The 20,775-nt window shown below is 33.5% G+C and overlaps 1 protein-coding gene across 1 annotated transcript in view; it reads right to left on the reverse strand.

The window, feature by feature from the left end:
- Nucleotides 1-20,775, reverse strand: part of LOC106619599 (protein tweety) — a 141,952-nt gene that overhangs the window by 33,331 nt on the left and 87,846 nt on the right. The gene's annotated exons all lie outside the window — the stretch shown is intronic.

Here is a 20,775-nt window from a genome sequence, read left to right on the forward strand (position 1 = left end):
ATCGCTGACTGTGAAAGCACACCAATCTGCCGATTATCGTTAAACAGTTCTCCCCACAGACTGCCACATCTCTGCTCTGCACGCAGTTCAAATGAGTTCAATACGCCGCCAATAACTCAGAGGCTGGTACAAGTGGTGGCTGCTCGGTTCAGCAGCAGTATCTACCTGTCCGTCGGTCTGTCGGTCTGTTGTCGCTTCACTACAACTTTTTCGATTGCTAATCTATACACTCGTTGTGCCACTCTGCTGACGCGTCGCTGTGGCACGTTTTTTTTTTTTTGTTATTGTTGACGCCGTCTAATAGGCATAGCGCACGAAGCGCCGAGATTTCTATCCAGCTATGACAACCAACTAATTCCTTTTCCTTTTAGCCTTCGGCTTTTCCTTGCACCATCAGACTTGTATTTATGTCCGCTTTCAATCAGCTTAATCAATGTTATTAATTGGATGCCTTCGCCTTGCGCCTGCTGCACTTTACGTTTAGATACAACTCCACGTCCTCTTGGCAGTGACTTCCGCTTGGTCGAGCTCCGTTCGATTAGTTATTGGTAGCCAGCGCAGCTAGACTGGTGTGGTGTTAGTGTTAGGCTTTAGTTAGGTGCAGTGGGCGGTGTGGCATAGCCAGTGGAGTTGTAGTGGTAGCAGTAAAGCGTACTGAAGTGGATTTTTAATTATGTTCATTAGTTTTTCAAATATTAACCAAGAATGAAATTTACTCTAATTAATAAAGTTGTGCGGGCTAATTAAAAGGGACTATGTTGCATGGCTTCCTGCTTACATGCGTACATAGTTGTTTTAGTGTGTTGCGATACGAGTGTTGCTTTTGTTAGCGTAGTAAATAAGTGCACAGAGCACACATATTCGATTTCTATGAATAGTAAAAGGTATATGCACATACTAGCATTTCAAAGTTAGAAATATGCTAGTTTTGTTGCATATGCTATAAATTGAACTTAACCTTTGCAAAGAACGCACTTTCTTAAAGCAATACAAGCTTTATTTTAAATTTACATTATAAAATAACAGTTTCATGTAGCATATTAAAAATAAAGTTGCGTTACTAAAACTAACCTCAAGGGTAATTTGCTTAAATTTTTAATTTTTGGAAAAATATAAATAACTGATAGTTAGTATTTCGTAAAGCTTGAAAAATTGTGAATTACTAAAATTTCCCTTAAGGGTAGTTTTTATAAAACTTGGATTACTGAAAAATACAAATAGCTGATAGTTAGTGTTTCGATAAATGTTCGAAATCAGGTATTATTAAAATTTCCCCGACATGGGTAATTTTATTTGTTTATTAGACAATATAAATAACTGATGGCATGTTGAAAAAACGTACAATAAAAAAGTAGGAATTCGTAAATTTAGTAAGTAATTTTTAAAAAAAGGTTTTATACTTTTAATTAAATAAAATTTAAATGATAATACGTGGTATTAAATTAAACGCAGAAACAAGATCCACAAACTTGAATATTTGCACATAATTGAAATCCGATTTATGTACATATATGTATGTATATATTATATATTATTCATTTACTTACATACTTATGTACTACTCATCTTGTGACCTTTCTTTCTTTCTTTCTTTAAAGTAACATAAAAAGTTATCAAATGGCATATTTAATTCCTCTGGAATTCACTGAGTAATGAACATTGTTCATAAACTTCATAACGTAATAATCTGGAATTTTTCTAAACTCTGTCCCCTCTAACACAATCGCTTATAGTATTTATCTTAATTTTCTTCTATTTTAATTTCGCATCAGTTGGTGCTTATCGCCCTTATTTATATTTTCTTACTTCTTATTTTGCCATTTGTACATACATAAATATGTATGTATATATACCCTACATTCATTCCTAATGCTGCTTATCATAACGACAAACAACTCAATTCATGTCAAAATGTCACTTTACATTATGTCAACAACAGTGCTGGAGATAAAAATATATTCTGCAACAACAAAAATAATAAGTAGACGACTTACAGACTCGCTTGCGATTTTTTATTGTCTTACATAAACACTAGTATCCATGCATACTTGTATTGATATTAGCTTTTCTCTTTCTTGATTCTCTTTCTACTCCTTCATTTTTCTTTTTCGCGCACCTTAAATGTTGAAATTACAACAAAAGCAACAAAAAGACGAACTGTTATTTCCGCTTAGTGCCACATTGCTGCTGTCAACTTTTTGAATGATTATTATTACTTCCGAAAGTGAACAATGTAACGGTCGTAATGAGAGCAGTTGAAATAACTATCTAAAATTGTAGTTCGCAGCTAAAGCATATATACATAACTATGACGTTTAAATTGTAGAGCAATCGTAGAATTTTTATTACCTTACATAGAATAAGTAAGTAAATGAAGCGTGCAGCATGAAACGCTATAGTAATTTTTGCGCTTGAAGTTATGTTGTTAAGAGAAGTAGTATAGGTTATAATGCCAGAAAGTAAAAAGAAAATAGCTTTAATTGAGCAAAGCTTTACGAAAAACTTCAACAAAATAATTTTTATAATTTTTCTAATCGCAATAAGCATACATTTAAAAATTTCCTTTCAACAGGATTTTTTTTTTTACCTAGCTTCCTTCCGAACTTTGCATAGCGAAAAACGTCAGAAATTTAATTAAACAAGTAAAATAAAATAATAAAAAAATATCCCTCAAAGGGAAATTTTATTTTATGCGCAGAAAATGTTTAATTGCATTTAAATTGCACGCCTATACACGTAAAAGTTTTGTAGTAGCTTACAAAAATATTCCTTGAAGGGATATTTCTACTATCCATTCTTTATAGCATTTGTTATATTAAAGAGCGCAAAATGGTTATAAATTTATAAATAACTGTAGCTTATACCACATTAATACACCATAAAATGTGGTTAATTAATATTTCATTGAATTGAATTCTTACATTTACTAACTTTGTCAGCCTGTTAATTGAGCGCTGTGTCTTCACCGAAAAATACCTATGGCACTAAAGTGAAAATGCTCTTTCATGCACCTAACACTCTAAGCTGAAAAGTGATGCCCACATTTAAAAATCCTTTTACACCTTTGCGGTGTGCCAACGCTATATCCTTGTTGATAGCAGGATTCCTCAGTTGCAGCAACTTTCTTCCACACGAATGCGCCGCTTATTATTTGTTTGTATGTACAATAACATATACATACACATATATCTATAACTAACTTCTGAGTAAATTTTTCACTGTACAACAGCAAAGTAATATATATTGCGGCGCTGATAGTAAGACGGAGTTATGTTATGAGAGAAAGAGATACAAGTTGCGTTTGTATGAGAGAGCGCAACTCAAATTGCCACGGTTCAAGTTTTCGACGATAAACACTGTTGGAGAAAAACAATAAATTTTCATGTTGCTGGCATTTGCGGAAAACTTTCACAGGAATGTTGCCAAAACCAAGTACAAAAGTGTCTTACTCTCTCGCGCCTCATCTGTGTGCCACAACTGCGAACGGAAATCAAGAAACATAACTCTGGTTACAAAAACTTCTACCAGTGTTATATATACATATATCGAGTGGTTAATAGGAAACAGCGTGCTGCTGATGACCAGTGGTGACCTTTTTTCATTCTTCTTTAACAATTTCTTTGCTTTGTGCGACAACAAAAAGTAGCAGCTGTGAGGTTTAGCTCATTGACCAACCACAGGTTTCCGAACGAACGTCTTGCTTCACTTCATACATATTGACTTGTCTAACTGGTCGGAAACTTTAAGGCGAGTTCAAGCGAAATGAGTGCTTTGATAAATTATGAAATCATTGTTGGTGTCCTTGTAACTGTATTAGATGTGTGTGTATTTGGAAAAGGATGTGTTGAAATGAAGTGATAAAACTGAGATGGATGATGTTAATACGCGTGTGAGCAGAATTATGAGTAGGAGTTGATATGAGTTAGGTAGAGATACAATGACGTGAATTAGAATACCTCTTACTAATGAATAGACTTAAACAAATAATTAAAATAATTTCTGAAAGCTGTATTAAAGTAATAGTTTCTTGCGACACTGATGAAAAATATCAGCCGGAAGACAAAAAAAAATTAAATTTCAAACTATTTCCGGCTTCTTAGGTACACTAATACTAATATGTCACAGTTTCCTTGTATTTTCTAACAATTTAATATTTTTAATTATTTCTGTAGTCCTCTAGTGTTCAAACAACATTTTAGCCTAGTTTCACACCACTATTGTGGTATGTGTCTTTAATATAATTAAGAAATTGCAGTTCACACAATATCTTAAACTACTTCTTTTTAGGAATAACCGCAGAGCTTCTACTTTGCGTATCAGTGCTCGATCGCTGCTGAAAAAATGCTTTTTCATTTGATTTTGAAGTCATCAACTTTCTAATAATAATCTCTACTATATTTGCGTACTGCTTCAAAATCATGCCCTTACTTTCTGCTCTTAATACTCGATTGAAAATGAGGATTTTTAAAGCTCCGTCTTGACTGTAGATGCCGAATTACAAAGTTTTTATCTTATATTTGTCGTGGCGGGAAAAAGGGAAGACAGTTCATCGTAATTCGAGGAACCGCTTGGCGTTTGGGTAACCGTTATTCCTCTCGTAAAATGTGGACCTCCCCATTTCAAGGCACCGTCGAGAGTTTTTCGATGAAAATTATAAACAATCTACCGAAAAACTTTGCGGTCTCCCGGTTACTGATAAAGTGCCAGATAAAACGATCTTGAAATTGACAGTAAAGCCTTGCAAAATCTGACCAGAATCGCTCTAATTCAGGCCAAACTATGCGGTTATATAGTCAACTGAGGCTGTAACCGACGGTGTTAAGGAAAGATTCGCAGTAATCGGTTTCCGAAAAGATCAGAACGGTGCCTCTCGACTTTTTTAACTGCGTGTGATATAAGAAGATCTAGTATCTTTGTCCTCCTAACATTTGGCTGGGCCTGCAGTGGTGGAGGGCCTAGCAATATTCCCCAAACTTCTGCAGTAGTGTAGTTCGCACGTTTTATTCAAATTCATGTCTAGTTATTGGAGAAAAGTGTTAGAAACAGCGAAGGAACTGAAACTCGGACTGACTGACCAGCTGCAGGCTTCAGGTTTATGATGAAAAGTCGAAAAAAAGGTTCTAAATGAACTCGAGTTGTTACGTGTCTTCATTTTCTCCGCTTTCGTAGAGAAGCTGCAAACGTAAGCACGTGCATACGGTTCCCCAATGCATTATTTTTTGCAACTAATCAAACCAGGTAAATTTGGCTCGGCGTTTGATATATATGTCGATACATAACTTCACTTATTTAACTATGTATATATTTTAGCTAAACTATAAGCTTTAAATAGCTTGTAGAACAAATCCCCCGTCACAAATATATTTCGTTCAATTACCGAGCATTGAATGAGGCAACCAGAAGACGCAACAAACGACTGACATACAAACGATGTGAACAGCAAAGGATGATTACTGTTTATGTACAATATATGCGAACACATTGATGGTAACAACTCGAATTACTATTATTACAACAAAGCCATAGAGATAAAGTCAACAGGCACAACAGCAGCTGCAACAACATCAACATGGATTTCACTTATGTCAACATTAATAAACTGGCAACCGCATGAAAATGGAAATGAAAGTGGAAAACGGCCTGACAACTCGGGCAAATCGAGCAACTCAAGCTCGGTATGACACCGATACTGTTGGGATGGCGGCGGTGTGAGGTATGCCGAGGCACGCGCGACTGACTCACTGACTAACCGACCCGGTGGATAGAGAATGTCGAAAGTGAAAAAGTGGAATTTCAAAGTGCAAGTGGGCAACGGCGGTGGAACGATGGGCGGCAAAGGATTGCGCACTGAATTGGAGTAGGGCAACAGGCCAAAGAACGACAGCGCCCCAAGCGCAAGGAATGAACCCGTGCAAGCAGCTGAGCATCAGCAATGAGATGAGTGATGTCACAGCGCACACACAAACAGGCATACTTAGAGAATGCGAGATACAAGCATACTTGGCTGCTGGCGGATTTCGTTTCGTTTTTGGGTCAGCTTATTATTATTGCAGCGATATTCCAGCATTAAAGCACAAACTGCAACTGCTTATGCAACTGCTGCTGCTGCTGCTAGTGGTGATGTTGCTGCTGTGGCAAATAAACCGCAAACAGCTTTTTACGCCAGCTTGCCAACAACTTAGCAGCTGTTGCAACGCCCAGAGCGCAGCCAGGCAAGGCAGGCGGTACAGGTTTAGCCGGGTGGGGTTGCGGAAAAGCAAGTGAACAAGGACACAAGCGTACAGTTGGATCCGGACGCACACGTGTGTGTGTGTATAAACGGTGCATGGCAAATAAAAGTGGATTATTGCTGACTGCGAAAGGGCGTATATACTGCAGTGGCAGTTGTTGGCGTACAGTCGGCGGTGGGATGGGGCATTTGCGAAAAAAAAAATCTCGCTAAATAAAGTGGATTTGCTGTTTGTTTGTTTGTTGTTGTGTATAGATTTTACTTGAATGTGTTTTTGAGTTTTTCTAAACCCATTCTTTCACCCCGCAATGCGCTCGCAAGTTAATATTGCGCTTGGCAAACTCGGTTTGTTAGTTTGTGTTTGGGTTGTTTATTTATTGTAAAATACGCTGCTCAATATGACCTCCATAAATGCGCTTGCTCATAAAACTGGGTTAAGTCTAATAGGATTAGCCTGAAAGTATATTAGAAACAAGTGGAATTTCATTTATCGAAAAAAGCGAGAATTAAAGGATAAAACAGGAAAATCTAAACGAGTTTTTTTGCAAGCAACCTAATAAAAAAGTTACACAACTAAGTTATTGAAAAATTTTGGTTAAGTTGAATCAAAAAAAAAAAAATTATAATTAAAAATATTTATGCTCAGCGAATATTTGGCGAAATTTTTGCAGCGCTAATCGCCAAAGTGCTTAAAAAGTCACGTTTTGTTAAAGTAAGTAGCTCTGGCAACTCTAAGATAACAGAGTTGTAGCTATATAGAAACTAATATCTTATGGTTGCCACTTTTCGGTAATTTTATTATTAAGAGAATTCTTTATTCTTTAGTTAAATCGTAAGCTGATATTCCTTTAGCTCCAACCGCAGGGTGTAGATCCAAAGCTTCAACTGTAGTCAACTTCAAACTAATTTGTGCTAAATAGCAGACGTTGAAATTTTTTAGAAATTGATTATATGATATTTTTGATTTCGAATTTATTTCAAGCCTAGATATTGGAAAGTCTTTAAGTAAGTATGTTTGTCTGGCATATAACAGAGCAAGAAAGTCGTATTTCGAACAATGTACTGGAAAATTAGATGTTGGAAACATAATACCCCATACTTGAGCTCTCCGCTACGAGAATTATAGAGAGCGGGAGATATATACAATATTATAGTTGTACGATTTTCAGTATTTTCACTGTCATAGTGAAGTATTAGAGGACAGCTCTGCAAAATTACGTTTAATTAAAGGCACGATACCGGAAGATAAAATATCTTAATAATCGGTTGAATGGGAGATATGTGACAAAGTTGTCCAATCTGGGCGATTCTGACAAATGATCAATAGAACATCAGAAAGCACTTTTGTATTAAATTGTATTCGGATATATCAAAAACTGACGAAGAAATTTTCATAATTCTTAAAAACTAAACTTGAACTTAAAACTCGCTGGCTCGAAACTAGTTTTAGACCCATAGTCTCTTATGCAAAGTTGCTCAGAATGATCTGTAGAACATTTCTCGCGTATGCGATTTTATAGAAGAAAAAAATCGAACCACTCTAATATACATGAATAGAGTATTATGTGTGTGCTCGGGAAAGGAAAACATTCAGCACCAGAGGCTGCTTGATCAATTTTGAATAGACTGACTCAAACTGACGATACTTGAAGCCTGAGGAGAGTTTAATGAGACTGAGTTATTTTCTGAGAAATATTGGATGAAAACATGCGCCTTGTAATAGGTTGAAAAAAAGTTTAGACGGATCTGTCAGCTGAGAAGCAAATAAATGTCTAACTGACTTGAATAATCAATAAAATAGATGTCTCGTTTCTCAGCTTACTGAATCCCTTAGAAAGCAGAGTAAAAGCATAAAATGTTAAGCAAGTTTTTTTTTGTCATATTTTTATACCCCGAACAGGGTATGTTAATTTAGCTACCAAATCTTTAACACTCAGAAGGAAACGTCGGATACCCTCTAAAATATATTTATATATGATAAGCGAGACGAGTTGAGTTAATTTAGCCATGTCCGTCTGCCCGACCACCAGAGTATATAGCTACCACACACATTGAACGATCAAAATCAAGTTCTTGTATGGAAAACTTCTTTAGGTGTGAAGGATATTTTAGTTTCGGTGCGTCAGAACATTGTTTTTTTGTTTTTTATTAATAATTTCATATCTTCTGTTATTGTTATTGTAAACTTCAGAACTTTGTAACCGCAAAACTGTTATGAAATATTTATTTAATAAATTAAAATAGCCGCATACCAACCATATGACAGAGATGCGTGGCAAAAGCAAAAGCAAAAACAATAACAACAACAAATTAATCAAATATTTATGAGTGCGAGTTAATATTCGCTCATTAAAAGTTTAGATGTAACCGAAACAAAAACAAAACAAAGTGCTATAGTAAAAGCAACAACAAACCAAACACCCAAAAAATAGAACGCACAAAAGCCAAAGAAGAAAATTAAACAGAAATTAACAACATAAATATAACATGTTAACATTTATAGGCATGCGTATGTGTGTGTGAGCGCCTCTCGTGTGCGTAAAACGGTAAAATAGTGTGCGAATGACAGGCGTGACATGCCATTGTGTGCGCGCACAAACACACGCAGCTCGCTGTGTATATTTTTGGGAGCGTTTTCAAATAAGTTATGTAGATCTGACGTTGTTTGTGTGTCTATATGTGTGCATATTCATTTATATACATATATATATATATATATATTAAACAGCAATAGAAAAGTGTTGCCAGTCAGCGTACGCCGTCAGAAAGGGTTGCGTGGAACGTGGCGGTGAGGCGCGGCGGTTTCAACCGAGATATTTGGCAATAAACTTGTTTCACATGCATACCCGGCAAGCACGTGTGTGAATTTGACGGTATTTGTGCGCCGTTGGTATAGGTTGTATAGCTGGTGCGCCGTAAAGCATGCAAATAATTTAAATTAATACTTTTGCAGCGCAAAAAAGCAGCAAGAATGAAAGTAAAACACTGCTGTGGTTTTTCGTTATGCACACACATACATACATATAGGCAGATAATACGCAGCTATTTCTTGCAAGTGTATATGTGTGCGTGCGAGAAAATGCGTAAATTACGCATCGTGGCGAGCGGTTAAAGTTGTTGTCATACATATACGCATTTATAACGGTGTAAGTGTATGCGTTAAAGCACATGTGATATATCACAGCAACACTTGCCATGCACGCCATTATAACACTGCTGCTGTAGTGTAAGTTATGAAAGTTTACACGCTTTATTTGTGGTCACTTTTCTTGTTGTTGTTATTCTTTTATATATATTATTTGGGGGGCTTTCTTGATGGCAAGCATCGTGCAGGACATTAATGAACAAAAATATACGCATACATATGCATATTGTAGATATTTAGTATAACACGCCTGTAGGTATGCAACAGAAAAGCATTGTTCGCTTATAAGTGAAAGTATCAAGCGTTAGATAACATGCCTGGGGCATTTGAGGTAAAGAAGGTCAAAGCACTTTTGTTTATATATGTACTTATATATATATGTATATTATATGCTGCAATTATATATATGTTCATATACTATGTTCTGCTGTAAGTGCGCCATTCTAACCCGTTGTGCACTTTCCGACACTTTTATTAAAGACAGCTTGTTTATTATGTATTGTGCAAAATTGCCTTGCAGCAATGCTTTTGGCTGATAATTAATTGTTGCCCGCAGCCAAAGGGCGATTGCTTAAATAAAAATGAGGGTCTTTAGTATATATGACAGATATGTGTGAGAAAATATATGCAAAAATCTGTAATTATATTTGAAAGCATCTATAAATACCACTAAAAGCTTCACGTGACTCTCCACCCTCGTGTATGTGTCCGAGGCGAAATTCTACGAACTCAAATAATATTGAAATCGCCAACGGCAACTGACACATGAACATATGCACACGTATGACGAAATCTGCCAATAACCACGAATCAATTGAGAAAACTTATTTATTTTTGGTAGAACAGAATTTTTTTTTTCAAATTTGAAATTTGTGCAAAAAAAATTATAGCAAAATATTCAAAAATAATTTTATGGATTACTTGTGAGCTCACAATTGAGCTGGCAGCATATTGAAGCAAACTTTTCAAAAGCATTTAGCACCCAAAACAAAAACAAAAAATTGGGATAAAATTGTCGAAATTTATGAGTTTTTGCATTTGACGCAATATCCAGCATTTCATTATCCAAAAAATACGAAATATGCAATTTATATGCAAGCACTGCGCTCACACATCAGTTTCTATTTATTTGATATTACTGCCGAATTCCTATAATCCAATAAAAGCTTTTAATAACATAGGCTAGAGAATTCTGTGTGAATTCAGTATGTGTGCTAAATATTTTTTGCCGTTTTTTTAATTCACAAATAAAGATATAGCTCAGTATTAAATTCGACAATGGAAATTTTAAAAATTATTTTAATAACATAACTCAAAATAAAATTTAAAATACAGAAATTAAATTTAAATTTTCTTAATTTTTTTTAACTATGACTTATAGTCTAAAAATTATAAAAAAGTTTTTTTCTTAACTGTTACATTAAAAAATTTGAATACACAATTTTTTCATAAAAAATAAAACTTTTGTCCAAAAATCATATAAAAGGTGTAAATTATGGCATTATGTAAACATTTTATAGTGTGATTTCCTTAACAAAAAACACGTAAACTATAAAATAAAATTTTTTTAATTAAAAAATTTTAAGAAAAAAATAATATAAAAACGATTTTTTTCAAATAGCTTACTTTCCAATTAATTTTATTAAGTCGCAAAAAAACTTATCTTAAAATCACAAAATCTTACATTTTTTTTGAAAAAATGTTCTAAAATTTATTTTAATAAATTTACAAAATAAATTCAATATATTCTTTTTTTTTTATAAAAATAGTGTCATCTTTATAAAGTTTTATCAATTTAAGTCCAAAGAAATCATATTAATATTCGCGAAGTTTTAATAATTTAAATAGTTAAAAAAAATAATTTATGACAACTTTCGTTAGTTTAAAAGCATTTAATATTTATTTAAAAAAAAAAACTTAAAATAAAAATAGTTATTTGAATATACATATTTATTTATTTTAAATTAACACGTATTTGAATAAAAATTTAATTTTTTTTTCAGATTTTTGAAAATTTTGTATTATTATTAAAATATTTGTATTATTTCATGAAACGTTTTTCAGTATTTTATTTAGGCTATTGGTTGAATAACAACTTTATACTAAAATTTTGGAATTCTAATTTTATCGAGTGTCTTAGATAGTAAACATTTTGTATTGAACTGTTTATCTGTTATTCTTCAACATGATTTTTTTTTCAAAAACTGGTTTTTGTTAAAGAAGAAGCTAGAAAAAAAATTAAAAATATATTATATAGAATTCATACATATTATTATAAAAAATTTTATATAAAAAAAAAAGTTTTTTTTCAAAAAAAATATATATATTAAAATAAAAAAATGTTTAGAAAAAATATTTTTTTCGTACAGCAAAATATATTGAAAAAGTGTTATAAAAAAATAAAATTATCAAAAAATATATTTAAAAAAAAAATAAGTTTTAAAAAATATTCCCAAAAAAAAAATAAGATTAAAAAAAAATATTTGTTTTGTAGTGTGAAATATATATTAAAAATATTTTTTTCGTATAGTAAATTATGTATACACAAATACATTTATGCCGTTATAAAAATTTAATGTGTATGTCTTTGTTTGACGAAGCGAAACAATTCTAAAAATTCAAACGCGAAATATTAAAAAAAATTTATGCACCTCTTAAAAAAAACATTTTATTTGTCTTCTGTATAATAAAAAATAAACTTTAGGAAAAAATTTAATATATTTGCAATTTCTGAAAACGAAAAAAATTTATACCGAGCGCCAAACTTGTTAAAATTTTCAAATGTTGAAAAATAATTTAAATAAAGCGGCGAAACACAAATGAATTTAGATGCTGAAATGTCAAAAAAAAATTACAATAAAATTGCTCACATAAAATTTTAAGTTTGCACTAAACGTGTATGTGCCATATGTGCATGGGTGGAAAAACAGCAAAATAAAAACAGTTAAAAATTCGTGTAAACTTACTGAAGTATGTGTTCAAATAAAATTTTTGCACGTCTATGGCCAACTTTTGTGACATGCAACGTGCCGCTGCCTACACCTTGGGCATTAACACACTTATGCACACACTAGTTCATGTGTATGTTTGTGTGTTTAAGAATGAATGTATCCATGTGTGTTTTTTTATACTTACAACAAATGTGCACATACAATATTTTGTGTCTATTCACAATGGTCTGCATGTTGTACAAATCTAATCAATTTGCGCTGTTGAGTTGTTGGTGTAAAATGTATTTTTCAAATTTTATTTTAAGCTTATTGCCACTTTTACTACTAAATTTTTTATTTAATTCATTTTTAAAAGTGTTAATATTTTTTTTAAGCTTAACTCTATTTCTGCTAAACTTTAATATTATTTTTTTTAAAATTATTTTACTTTTTCCATTTTAATTTTAATTTTTGTTTTTTATTTTTTTGATTTTGAAATATTTTTTTTTTTATTTCTTATTTTTTATGGCTTTTTTTATATTTTCCGAATTTTTTGTGTTTTTTTTTTCAAATTTTTCGTTGAGCGTATATTATAGTTTGTTGCAAACTTTGTTCATCAGCAAACTCTAATAAATTGACACACACACACAGACATGCATACAAGTACATATATATATATATAGCGACTCTGTTCACTCTTTTCCGAGTGTTTGTTTTTGTATTTTTGTGCACAGCCGCCTCCTTTGCTGCTGCTGATTGACTACATAAATTTATTTGCTTCACCGCCCTTACCACCGCGTCACTTCAAGAAAAGCAAACACCAACAATAACAACAAATATACATACATATATGCCGAAATAATTCGTTCGAAGCAAAATGTACAAACAGCAAGCGCTCTGGGATTGCTCATACGCCCTGTTGTGCCTTCGATTGTCAGTTTGCCTGCGCTTTGTTATGTCTTTGCTGGTCTGTGCGCGACCGTTTTTTTGCGCGCCTAAATTTTAATTTACAGCTTTCGACAAATATTTTTCAACGCTGTCGTTGATTGTATACGTATGTGTGCAAAGTTGCTGAAAAAGTGTGAGTTAGCGCGCATTAGTGAGACGGCGCGCTTTTCTCGTGTTAGTGAGCGCTCGTTGCTTGATTGTGTGCGCATTTTGCCATTTCTTATGCATTGTATTTGCCAACTGCTCTCATGTATGCGCGCTTTAATTGCCCTTTTCGTGGATTACAATGCACTTCCGTTGATTTCCGCTTCGTCTATGCGCGCTATTGCTGTCTTCGCCAGCGCTTTACTGTGTGGACTTGGCAAAAGTTGAAGTGACGTGTAGCTATGTGCGGTCTATTGATCTGTAATCGATTAAGTAGCGAGCAAAGTAATTGTAGTTTTTCAGGCCACTTTGACAGCAGGCGCTTAATATTGCCGGTGTCCTTTACACTTTTTATTTTAGTATTTTTTCATCACTTAAATTTCTGCCTTAAAGGATTTTATCTGCAGTTTATAAAAGTTTGATGCGCTCTTATTGGTGGATTTGCGAAGTGCACATTTTTCATGGCGTAAACTTTGGAGTAGAAAATGTGAGATAATGTTCCCATTGCAGACCGAGGGTTTTTTGTATTAAATTTAACGCGATTAAAAATGTTTGGGAAATTTTGAGCACTTTTTGAAGTTTTCCCTTTGCCAAATTGCAAAAAAATTCCAAATAGAAATAAAAATAAAAAACGTTAACTCGAAAAAATGGTATCTTGATATTGAACGGTCAGTTTGTATGGCATCTATATGCTATAGATGTCTGATCTGAAAAATTTCTTCAAATATTTTAGCGCTATCTTGGACAATTATTTATGCTAAATTTTAATAATATAAATATTGCCAAATAAAAAAGTTTCCTATACAAGAACTTGATTTGGATCGGTCAGTTTGTATGGCAGCCATGTGCTATAGTGTTTCGTTATGAACAATTTTTTCAGAGATTTTAGCGTTATCTTGTACAACAATCCGTACAAAATTTTGTGAAATTATCGTATCAAATAAAAAAGTTTCGCATACAAGAATTTGCTTACTTATTTAAAACTTTAGCATAAACCTCTAAAATTGGCTGAAATAATGACTCTCTAAAGCAGAATTTATAATTTCGTCACATTATTTTAGTACTCGATTGCTTGAGTCCGATATACAAATAAAAAATGCAACTCTATGTGTCGCATATTGCAACTGCCTGCCACATATTCCAATACATACATATGCCCATTTGTAGCGCCACTAATGCACACAATCTAACACGGCAGCTCGCTCAGGTTTGATATTTGTCGTTTGCCAAAAGAATTCTTAGCACTCGACTGGTTTGGCATATGCATACATTTAGGCGCAACCGCAAGCAACATATGCATGCATTTGGACCAATCTATGGCATGTAGTACATGGGTGTGAGAGTGTCTGTCGTGTAGCATGCGTTGACAATTCTTGTTGCTGGCACATGCTTGTTTGCCATATATATTTTTGTTGTTATTGCTTTTGTTTTTATTTTTTAATTTTGCATTTTCGCCGTTACTTCCCGCAGCCACTACGCTTCCTTGCTGCATGACTTTGCTTTCTCCTCTTCATGCATGCTGCTGTGTTCAGTGTTGTTGGCATACTTTTAGGCGTTGGCGCGCAAGCAGTGCACTTAGCACATGTGCGTGGCTGCCATATGTGCATGTGTGCGTATTTTGTGTATGACGCCGGTGTGCTTTGTGCGAGGCGACAGCCAGTTGCGCGCTTCTACCTTGTTATGCTGACATTTCTCCATTCTCTCTGGCATATTTTTGTTTTCGTCATTTTTTTTTATATTTCACATTTCACATTTTTTGTTTTGTATGTTATTGCTGCCTAACCGCAGGCGTTATGCAGCGCTAGATTTTGTGCCTTCTTACTGTTCGTTAGTGTGAAAATGCGACACATATTTTAGAGCACATACCAGCGATGGTGGAGATGCCTCCTCCGCATCCATATGAATTTATGTGCCTCGGATCTTTTAAGCGCTTTAAATTGTTCTCGGCACTTTGAAATTATGCAATATTTTTTATTTACACATTTATGGAAATTTTCACAAATGTTGCAAAATTTAACTAACGCACAACTTTTATATGCCGTTGACACGCTGCCGCACTCAAGCGTTTTGAAAAATTCAACCGTTAATAGCCTGCCATTAAGTCGCATTAATGTTGTAAAGCTTGCAAATTGCGCGCTAGCTGCTTGGCTGTGCGAGCAGCTAATCAACCAGTCAGCTGTTAAGAACTCCGCAGTTCCATTTCTTTAGTTTCACTGCTCACTTTACGCTTACACTAAACCGACTTTGCTTTACTACTTAACTTTTCATTGTTATTAGTATGACTTGCTCCCCAAATTTTGTAATTAGTTTGGCGTATATGCTTTCCTCCTGGCATTGTCATTACCTGTTTGCTTGCTTTTAGCTTTGTTGCTGTTGCGCTCCTAAAAGTATGTTTAGCCTAATTAGCTTTCCTCTTTTATTATCATTTTTATATGGCTTTTTGCCACTCTCATTTAAGCGCAAGAAAATTTACTTACGAAAATTAGCCGCTAGCTGCGCGAAAAACGATTTTACAAAACGTTCTCGGGGAAGCGTTTATAGTTTCAGCAAGCAAATAAAGCAGCAAAAAGTATACAACAAGAAGTAAAAAGCATGTGGAAAGCGAAAAAGTGACTGGGTTTTTACAGCTCAGCAATAATTATTTAAAAAACATAAGTAGTGCACGTAATATTTTTTGTTGTAGAGTTTATAGTTATTAAAAAAAAAACCAAAAGCTATTGAAAAGTTCTAAATTTTAAGTTCGGTTGCAGCATCCTCGAGACCTTTCAATATTCTCTAATGGATTAATATTTGATATTTAACAAACATAAATTGTAGGGTTTGTAACTGTTCAATAAAAAGCTCAAAAGCTTGCTAAAAGCTCTAATATTGAAAAAGTTATTATTTGATATTCAAACAGCGTGCGTATTTCACTGAGTATTTTTTATTGTAGAATTTATAATTAATAAAAAAAAGTCAAAGGCTCGTTAAAAGTTCTAAAATTGAAGTTCGGTTGCAGCACCTTGAGACTTTTCAATATTCTTTAGGGCATTAATAATTTATATTTAAAAAACATAAGTTGTAGAGTTTATAGTTATTCAAAAAAAGCTCAAAAGCTTGCTAAAAGCTCTAAAATTGAAAGGATCAATATTAGGCATTTCAAAAATATAAGTTGAATATAAGTTGCAAAGCGTGTAGTTGTTTAACATAAAGCTCAAAAGCTTGCTAAAAGCTCTAAAATGAAGTCCACGAGTTTGAAGAGGTTATATTCACTTGTGAATTTCAAAAAATCGATTTTTTGTTTTGCATATATATCGAATGTATGTATATACATATATTTGAGAACGTTCTTTAAAAATTTTAAGTTGATCCGGAAAATAATTTCGTAGATATGATCGTATTTGTAGGAATTTTATAACTCAGTGTAAACGGCTACCAAAACTTTGAACGGGTTTTTTCTTAAAAAAAATGTTTTCAAAATCGTTAAAGAAAATTTCTCTGAAGCGGCTGAAGCGACCGACTTTAAACTATCACACGACCGAAGGAACTAAATTTTTGTTGATTATTGAATTAACGAAGTGTAAATTTTTTAACAAAAAACTACTTTTTTTTTGGAAGCCACGATTTTGTGAAAAAGAAAAGATTCAACTAGTCTTTCGGTCATTATATGTATTAATTTAACGTAATGATAAATTTTGTTGCTTTTGGACCTGAGTTAATTTAAAGCAGAAAAATCCTGTTCCCTGCCACACACTTTTTTTCAGAGTTCCTACTGGAGATCGCTGATTATTAAAGCATATTAAATTCTTTAAATTTAAACTTAATTAATTAATCCCTTAAGTAAAATGAAATATTTAAAGAATTAAATTTTTGAAAAGATTGTCAAATTTATATTTTTATTTTTTTTACCTTTCGAATTTTTCTAATTTTTTTAAATTCAAAATATAAATATTTTTTGTTTACATAAAAATCGAATTAAAAGTGTTTTATGTAAAAAAAAAAATAAGTTATATTTTTTAAATGTTTTTGCTTCTCAAAGCTCCTTAATCAACCAATTTTTCGTGCCTTACCATTCGTTAATTCCGTGCGACGTCAGCAGTTAATATTTTTTTTCTTCTTCTTAATTTTCGCGTATTTTTTGCTGATTTGTTTCGTACACGCCTTGCAGCTAGCAGTTGCTGTTCATTGCGTTCTACATTTTGATTGTAATTACAGTTTTGACATATTCGGCGCGCTAGTTTCTTATATTTAATTTTTACTACGTCTACAACTTACAACGCGGCAGCTGTCAATAATGCTGCGAAAATTTTCATTCTCATAATGCTTTTTTTCGTGCCAACAATGGGCAGCATATAATTTCCAGCAGGTATTTCATGGTGCGCTTAATTTTCATATATATATAAGTTGAGCGCTGCCCTCCATATACACAGACATACACATATACACGATAAACCTGATATGATCTTATTCTTCAGTTGCATACTTTTAGGCGTTGCACATTACTTTGGGTCGCTATATATATATATATATATGCATTTAATATTTTCCAGTTGCATACTTTTAGGCGCTGCACCTTACTTTTTGTATATATAAATTTATATGTATATAATATTCTTCAGTTGCATACTTTTAGGCGTTGCACATTACTTTGGGTCGCTATATATATATATATATATGCATTTAATATTTTCCAGTTGCATACTTTTAGGCGCTGCACCTTACTTTGGGTCATTGGCACATACAGCACAAAAGGTGTGCATATGCATATGAGAAATAAAAGTTGTTTTTGTTCATTTTTAATATGCTGCGCGGGTGTGCGCGTGGCTTTGTATGCCATGCGCGTGAATTTATTTATTATATGTGCTTGTAACCAGCGGTTACCTGTTATTGTATACGCTTTTTCATTTTGGTTTTACTTGTGTGCCTGCTGCTCTTCATACAAAAAGCCACGCGAGAAAAAAAAACATAAATAAAGTCACATTTACTGTTTTCCATTCACAGCGCGCGTGTAAAGCATCAAAGCGTTAGTTGGGACGCGCCTGCTTTCACGAGAATCTGCTACTTTCGCTGCAGCTTTTATGCTATTTTAAAAGCAAGCGCTTGCAGAAAGAAGAAAGGTAGAGAAAAAGCAGACACGCACACACATGCAAAATGCGCGCAAAAGTGAAATAGAAACGCACAAAGGATCTGCAATACTTTGCCTGCCACTCTTCTTCAGGGCGCGCGCGCACATACGCACACACACATATATACGCATACATGTGTGTTAACTATCATTAAGACCTTACAACTTCAGCAAACGCGCTGCACGTCTCTCAGCCGCTGCTTAAACTAGTTTATCACAGCGCTGAGCTTGCTTTCTGTAATATATTTTTGTTGTTGTTATTATTATTGTTGCTGTTTTAGCAATAGCTTCTTTTAGCTCCTTGCAATGCGCTGTGTTAATGCATTTTTTAATGCTTCACTCTACACTCCACCGCCCTTTATCGCATCACACACCGCGCGGCGCACAGCTTCTTTTCGCTTTTAGAGTTTCAATCGCATTTTTTTTTTCAATTTATTTTTTCTGCTCTATAGCTTTACACTGCAATCGCACTTTAAGCGCGTGTGTACATTTGCTTTTCATTATTTTTCTAGTTTTTTTTTCTTTTTCTGTGCGCCACATATGCCATTAGTGCGTTCAACGTAAAGAATATATCCCGTTGCTCGTGACGTGTGATGGCTGGCAACGGCTCGGCAGTCACACATGACAAGTTGGTGGTTGTGCGAGGGGCGTTCGACGCAAATCACTGTTAGTTTAATGCTTATGTTACGGAAAGTGATCATTTCTCATGGCTTTCCGGCTGATTGCCTGCTGGGTCTTGGATACAGCACAACCCGCAGGTAAGGCGAAATTTACAGGGTATTACTACTCTTAGACTTAGTGTAAATGAAGTTTGTACTCGAGGATATTCAAACCAATAATTAACTAATTTAAAACTGCTATGAAAGTAGTAATCTGTAGTCGCTATATTGCTTTGTTAACTTTAATCGGAAAAAGCGCAAAATATCTACTAAAATACGTGAAAAACAAATTTCAGTCCGATTCAAATTTGATCGAATGGTAAAACGTTTGCTCCGACTATATACTCTATAAGCATAAAAACGCTTACATTAATTGAAATTTAATGTTTTAAAATTGTTTTATATAACTATTTTACATATATATTTTAAATATTTAAGTATTAAAATGTTTTTCTGTCAAACAATTATATATAAAAAAAAACAGTTTAACTACACGATTATAATTTTTGACTTTTATCAAAACATTTATTTAAACTTTTTTTTTTCGTTTTTTATCTAAAATTTTTCTTCAAAACGTCGTTATAAAAGAAATTCCACAACAATTCCATTCTTATAATTAAATAAAGGGGTAGTAAATAAGGCAACGTGTCCTACATATCTGTTTTGCTGCATATTTACTTGTATATATGCACCAACTTAAAAAGCAAGCAGTATGTGCAAATGTTACTTATACGCCATGGCTGTGTATGTACATAAATGGAACGGTTTGCTTAATGGGGTATGCATTTTGTTGGTATACTGGTATGCACAAAGTTAAATAAATAAATACACATATATATATATACATATATATATATTCAGCGGTATATGTATCCAACAGAGTTTGCGTTCTTTTTATTTTACTCGAAAGGAGTTAAGCGAGTTTAAATTTGTTCAAAAAAATAACAACAAAATGCATGAACTCAATGATTCCATAAGTCACACGCACATGCACTTGCTGAAAATCCGCACATATGCGTGCTTAAGACAAGATGTAGTACTTGCTTTTGGTGGAAAGCGCCAATAAGTATGCTATAGTGTATTGTATAAACGCAAAAGCCGTAAATTGAGGTCAAAAATTTAAAAGAGAATTCAGTGCAGTCAAATTTTAAACACTAAATGGTTGGAGATTTAATTTCCATATACAATGCGCCTAAAAGTGCACTACGCTATATACGAATATATTTATGTTTATATTAAAAGACTACACTAAAGCTTTACTCCACACCATTTTACCCCTTTGACTCTTTTGGTGATGACCAGTGAATAAGATTATGGTAGTGGCAAGCTGCATACAACGCCACCTATCGACTATAAACTGTATTTCCTTAATGCAATGAACGCCATTGGCATTACATGCTGTACTCAAATACAAGCTCAACTCTATTTACCAGTTTTTATGATATTTTTTATGCACACACACACATCTACTTAAATACAAGCTCAACTTTTTACAGCTTTTATGACATTTTTTATGCACACACACACACACATTTACTCATATACATTTTCTTATCCTACATCTGTGTTACGACATTTTCTTTACTCTTACATTTTGTGGTCACAAAGTAAATTGG

The sequence above is a fragment of the Bactrocera oleae genome, chromosome 5 (genome assembly GCF_042242935.1).
Source record: "Bactrocera oleae isolate idBacOlea1 chromosome 5, idBacOlea1, whole genome shotgun sequence".
In the NCBI taxonomy this organism is placed as follows: domain Eukaryota; kingdom Metazoa; phylum Arthropoda; class Insecta; order Diptera; family Tephritidae; genus Bactrocera; species Bactrocera oleae.